The sequence below is a fragment of the Fulmarus glacialis genome, unplaced genomic scaffold (genome assembly GCF_000690835.1).
Source record: "Fulmarus glacialis isolate BGI_N327 unplaced genomic scaffold, ASM69083v1 scaffold946, whole genome shotgun sequence".
Lineage (NCBI taxonomy): Eukaryota > Metazoa > Chordata > Aves > Procellariiformes > Procellariidae > Fulmarus > Fulmarus glacialis.
The window spans coordinates 684-7,098 of NW_009219786.1; positions in this window are offsets into that span (position 1 = coordinate 684).

The window sequence follows — 6,415 nt, forward strand, 5'->3', positions numbered from 1 at the left end:
AAGGCCGTCACCAAGTACACCAGCTCTAAGTAAGGTGTCGCAGATCGTCAGTTTTAACCCAAAGGCTCTTTTAAGGGCCACCCACTTTTTCAGTAAAAGAGCTGTACAGTCAAATACATAAAAAACTTTAATTCCTTAATGTGAATTCTTAGTTTACAGTCTTTTTTTAAATCCCACTTAAGATTAACTTTGATAAAATACTGTTTTCCAATTTTCTGTGTCAGGGAACATACACTTTATCTGAGCAACAAATGACTTGCTGTAACTAAATTTTTTTGTATTTTCTAGGTGATACTGTTTTCTTAATTTATCGTTCTATTACACTTTTAAGATTGTGGTATGTATATTTCTTGTGCAATACATCACTATTAATTCTAGCTATGTTCATATTATATGCATCGTAAATTGAAGGGGAAAAAAAACGGCTTCTGTAGTTTTCTAGTCGGGAAAGAATCAAAATTATTACTGATGGAAACTTATCTGCGTACATCATTGTAACTGCTATAACAACATCTACCACTTGATGGTGCTCAGTCTTTTTTTCTTTTTTTTTACCAGACTGAGAGGTCTACAGTGCACTGTACTATAAAAGAATTTACGTAGCAACAAATGACATTTATCTTAATAAGCTGTTACCAATAGCCCTATGATTAATAAAACACAGAAGTCCTTTCTAAAATTATTTATCTTCGGCAATTTTTTAATAATTATGTTGCGCATGTGATTTTTACAGTAACTTGCACAGCTTCTCCCTAGGACTGCCTTAGGCAGAGAATATTCCCCTTGTAACTAAAAACACAAAGTGAAGATGAATATTATTTCATACCTACTCGACCTCTCCTGTATTTATATGTCATTAATTGTATTAAAACTATTAAAAACTAAGAAACTAGCTACTGTGGGCTGACTTCTTAAACTTTATCATATAGCAACTAATCAGCCCTAAAGTCTTTCAGCCTCAAACTGCAGGCTGAATCGCTCCATCATGTTCTTGGGTAATTAGACACTGCTGTAGGTGCAGATGCAAGCTATATCACCTTCTTTCAAACTGGATCTGAATAAACCTGAATTCCAAGCGTATTCTGAGGATTTGTGAACACACTTAGTCCATACAGGGACCACAGAATCACAAAAACCAACCTTTCTAAGACTGCCTGCATGTTTTTTGGTAGTACAGGTACAGAGGCAGGCTCCGGGTTTCTCTTAAATCGGCCACCAATTTATGAAATTTAATTTCAGCTTGAAGGCTGATGGGCATTTCTCAGACTGGATTTCAGATATCCAGTTGTAAGAGACATCCTCCATACTCAGTTCTCCAGCAGCTTCAAATGGAGTTTAGAAATCTGCTCTTCAAACGCCTTAGTGCAAACTCTAAAACAGTTTGCGTATTCTGGGCCTCTATATATGTCCACTACCTAAAAAGACAAATAAAACGTAGTATATTCCAGTCTCTAGATTTTTGTGTAAGGGTATGTGTGGGTCACTAGAAAGGGACTCTGGAAAATATCATATACTAAAAGTGCTCAGATTTTGACAGCGGTGGTGATCATTGGAATAATTTGTCAGTGGCTATTATTCTCAATAATCAGTTGCGTAAAAGTCAAAGTTATGTTGTCCTAACTAAAGACCTTAGTTCAAACTGTAGCTATCACAGGGCAGCCCTGTTGCCTGAGATAGTAGAAGCTCAGTCGTGCCTTTTGGCCCCCCAGTTCAGGAATCTATAAGCATTCTTTTTGCCTTTACTGACTTTGTATGCTCCATGCTGCACGCTTCATCAACATAGCTTTCAGAGAAATTTCAGGGTTTTTTTTTTTAAAAAAAAAAGCTGTTTCAGTATGAGAAATTGTTTCTAGGCTCATGAAACTCTTCACTCAACAGAAAAGAAAATGTTGCTTATGATCGCTGCTTCCAATCCCAGTATGAATGGTAAGGCAATATTGGGGGCTATCATGTGAACATAGCATTTCTACCCGCACACACACGTCATCAGATCTGATTCTAACACATCCGATATTTTTCCATCAGTGCTGAGACCAAAGTTTCTGAAATGACAAAAAACAGCTACTGTGGAAAATGTTGTGTACTTGTTCTTGTCACCAGAGGTAAAAGTAGTAGGATTTACGTTCAGCAAAAATAACAAACATAACAATTTCGTCCCACAGGATGATGAGCATTCAAAATTAATAAAGCAAAGACTGTGGATATAAACTCATATGACAGCATATTCTTCCATCTTTCATGTTCTTTAATGTTCTTTCCTATTCAGTTCAAAGCAGTTTTATTTGTATTCTTAAATCCACTCTACCCAGATGACATCACCCAGCAACAGTAAGATGGCACAATGTTCAAATACATCATCCTAGTGTAGCAGGAATTATGCCACCGCCACCTAGACCATGGTAGGAATTATGCGGTTAACATCTCAACAGGGCTCGGGCCTAGGTTCCTGCTTGAAGAAGATGAGTCTCCAGTCTGCTGAGTAAATAAGTGGTTTGTCTATCTGACATGCAGAGCAGCTCAAGCTGGTTGCCTCCAAAGAGGGACCCTTACCCCAGATCGTGCCCCCCAGTTATACCCGGCACCTGATCCCCAAGTCCAATCACTTAATTCTGGTCGGTGGTCTCTTGATTTCTTACTGGTTTTCTTGGTCACTGGGCTGGCTGCCTTCTGAAGTTGCCTCGTTCTCTTGGAATTGTTTCCTTGGTCCTTATCTTCTTCATTCTGCTTGCAGCTGCCAGTTTCAGCTAGTTCTGTGTTTGCAGAACTAGTTTTATCAAAAAGTTTACTCTCAGTCAGCCTTTGCGGCCTAAGGCTTCAACTCCTTTAGCTTCTAGTGCTTGTAGGAGACCAAATGGAAGAACAAACAATCTAACACCAAGGCTAACTTATAATCCCCTGGAACAAAGGACTGTTTGTTCAGAAGGGTGCAGACTACGACAGGAGACAAAACTTGACAAGGGAGCAGGGGGTGGAGATCCCCTGAGCCTGTCCGAGGAATGTCTCAAACACTTGCAAGACGCAAAACCCCTGAAGCAAAACTCTCTGAGCTCAGCCCTGAAACAAAAACTGCCACTGTGGCAGAGGGGCAGTCCATAGTGAACAGCAGACATAAAAGGGGAAAGCAAGTGCCATTGGGTGGGACTTCTGGACGAGCGCTCCTACAGACCAGAGACCCCCCTTTGGCTGGACCAATGCTGGAACCCGGACCGGTGATCTCTCTCCCTCCCCCTCGCCCTCTCTCTTCTTCTCTCTTTCTTTTATTCTTTTACCTTGTTCTAGTAAGTAACGCAGGGCATAAACTCCAACACGCGTGACAAGCAATAAGCATTTCTGCTACCCAATTATTTATCAATGAGCCTCGCTATGGAATAAAAGTCTTTGTTCACCCACGGACCTCAGGTGTTGTGTATACCCTATTCCAACCAAGAGAATCAGTGAATCTGAGTCACCTCTCCCTCCCCCTTGGCGGGACGTGACAGTGCTAAGAAAGGCTGTTAATCCTAACAATTCTCAACACTGGGAAGTGCTAGAATATATAATCTTTAAGCAGGCCCTTTGTGCTGTATTTTTATCTACCCTCCATATCTATCTTCAAAATACCTCTTTATTCACAGCGCCTGAAATATAGGGTATATTTATTTTTGGTTATACAAACATTTTTGTCAAAATACTTTTTTTAGATCAGCAACCTTTTGTATATCAAATTGTCAGAGTTACATTACAGTTTACTCCTGTAATGAATAACCTACCATAAAGAATACTGAAGAACAATCCAAACAGCTACAAAAATTTCCCCATCTTATTTTTAATAGAATAATAAAGTTAGTAGCATTCTTGGAAAGACTTATATCTTCTTTAGATCAGGATACCTACAGTAAAATTTATATTTATTAATAATCATGTTTAAAAAAAAAAGTGGTTTTATTTCCGCAAAAGTGAAATACACGAGCTAGGTAAACAAATAACTGTATTCTCTAGTTAACTGATTGGACAGTGAATCAGAAATGAGAAATAGATGCCATACACCTGATCCAAAACCTGAACAAATCACACACTGGCTATAGCACTTTTATACTTCCTGCTCTTTTTTTTAATGGAGTAAATCAATATCTGCTCACCTACTTATGAAATCAAATTGGTTTTCCTAATGGCCGGAGATTATAATTACTCAACACACAAGGCAAATTATTGCTATGTTAGTTTCGCAGAGACTTTCTTTTCCAGTTTTAACAGAAAAGAATATATTTCAAAATAATTAGCATTGAGGGAGAAAATATTAACTGCAGGTAGGGAAAAAGATTTCTTCGTATATACACCTTGATGTAATGCTTTTGGCCAGTAATGAAAATGTGCCTGGTTCAGATTTTAAAGGAAAAACTTGAGTCCTTGGGCTCCAAAAACCTGGTCTCGGGGTTGTGCTGTATCAGAGCACAGCGCAGCTCAAGACATGACACAAATCTCACTGGAGAAGAGGGCTGGAAGTAGAGGGGAATGCAGCTGGGAACACCCCTGCTCCCTTCCCAGCTCACATACCTACAAGGAAGGAAGAAGCATTACAATGAGCACGGGCAGCTCTTGCCTTGGGGACTGGGGTCACAGAACCAGGGGCCTGTGTAGTTGGAAAGGGTTTTTTAGGTTTTGGTTTGGGTTTCTTTGGTGGCTGCGAAGACCTAAATTATTTGACGGCCCGTCCTGATGGAGAGGTTGTTCCAAAAGCATTCCTTGTCAAAAATTATACTGTGTTAATCACAAAGGTTCTGCTATTCATTTTTTAACACAGAATAGCTTAGGAAGCAATTCTGGACATACTTACATTTTTAAACTAGAAAATAAGTAGTTTGTGTGTGAAAGGAGTATCAGGACAGCTTGGAATTTTCATCACCAGTAAAATCCACAACCTTTTTGTACTTGTAGTCCTATTTGCATTGCATGTAGATTTTGTGCTTGAAAGGGTCATAGGAAAATGGAAGAAATAATTCCCAAAATAAGAAGAGGGCACACATGGAGAGTTGCTGGTGAAATTTAGACTTCAGACAGAGTAAAGGATCTTGCACTACCTTTGTGCAGCATCAGACCTATGAAGAAATGCATGCATCTCTTGTATGCATTCCCTTTTCCTTTTGTAGCAAGTAGCAGCCACTGCAACGTGAAACAATCTGAACACTCCACATGATAAAGTTTTTTGCCTTGTGCGCTTGGGACACAGCAAGGTTAGCATCTTTAATCAACCCGCTTAGAAAAGAGGACAAGAATTACTATAGGAATGACATAGCCCCAATCTTCCTACACATCGAAATATGTCTTTGAATAGGGCTGCCTCCTCCTGTGCTCCAGAAGCACCAGCAGACCTGGCTGACTGCATCACGGGCAAACCCGGGTGTCTGGGCTCAGCTGATCTGGCTCAGGAAGCCCAGATAATGTATCTGAATCGGTTCCACTCCCTACATGCAGGGACTTTTAAACTCTGCCTTTTGAAATCGCTGGTACAAATCCCACGGAAGAAATTAAATGGTCACAGAGGTGTAAGGCACATTTAGCTCCTGGAGTTCTAGCCTTAACCGATACTTGTCACGCAAAACCTCATGGGATGTGTATCTGTTGTACTTCAAACTTGTAACAGCAGCTTTTAATTGTGCATTTATTGACGGGACAAAAATCGAACAATGAGGGTTTCTAAAAAGTTGATAAAGACAATCAGAGAGATTAACCCTTTTCATAGCACCATGAACGCAGATAAGTCTTTTACTCTTTTTTAATTTTTACAGTATTTTCCACCTGAGAACATTTGCATGAAAGACTCCATTTCATGGCACTGGGTATATAAACAACAGGGGACATCAGGAACTGGGGCTTATTTACAGTATTTGTCTGAACTGAATAACGTGGACTCTTCCGCTTACCCTACAGGTTTGTTTCTTGACAATGAAAGAGCTAAAAATACTTTCATTGGTGAAAAAGTGAAAAGGAAAAAAACTTGTTTCTGGATTTAAAAATCCGGGGCCCCGCTCTGCCCTTCCCGGAGATATCCGACCCTTTTCTTTGCCTTCTCCCTGCTGTTACCAGGTGCCTCTTGCAGTGCGGGGGGGTTGGAGGATGCCGCAGGGCAGCGCGGCCCGTTCAGCCTCCAACCCCTGCAACGCCCCCATCCCCTCTGCGTCGTCCCTCTCCGCCCAGCCCGGCCTCCTCCCCCTCCCCCCCCGCTTCTCTTCTCGAATCAACGCCTGTTACACCGCACTCCCTCCTTCGACTCGTCCGCAATGGACCCCTGCTCCCTCCTCCCCTGGAAGCGGATCAGTCCTTAAATCCCCGTCTCTGGCACCGGCGCGGGGAGTAAGAAAATCTCCGCTTGCCACGGCCGGACCGACAAACCCGGTGGGTTTCGTCGGTCGCTGGAGAAATGAGGGATCCTGGCGAG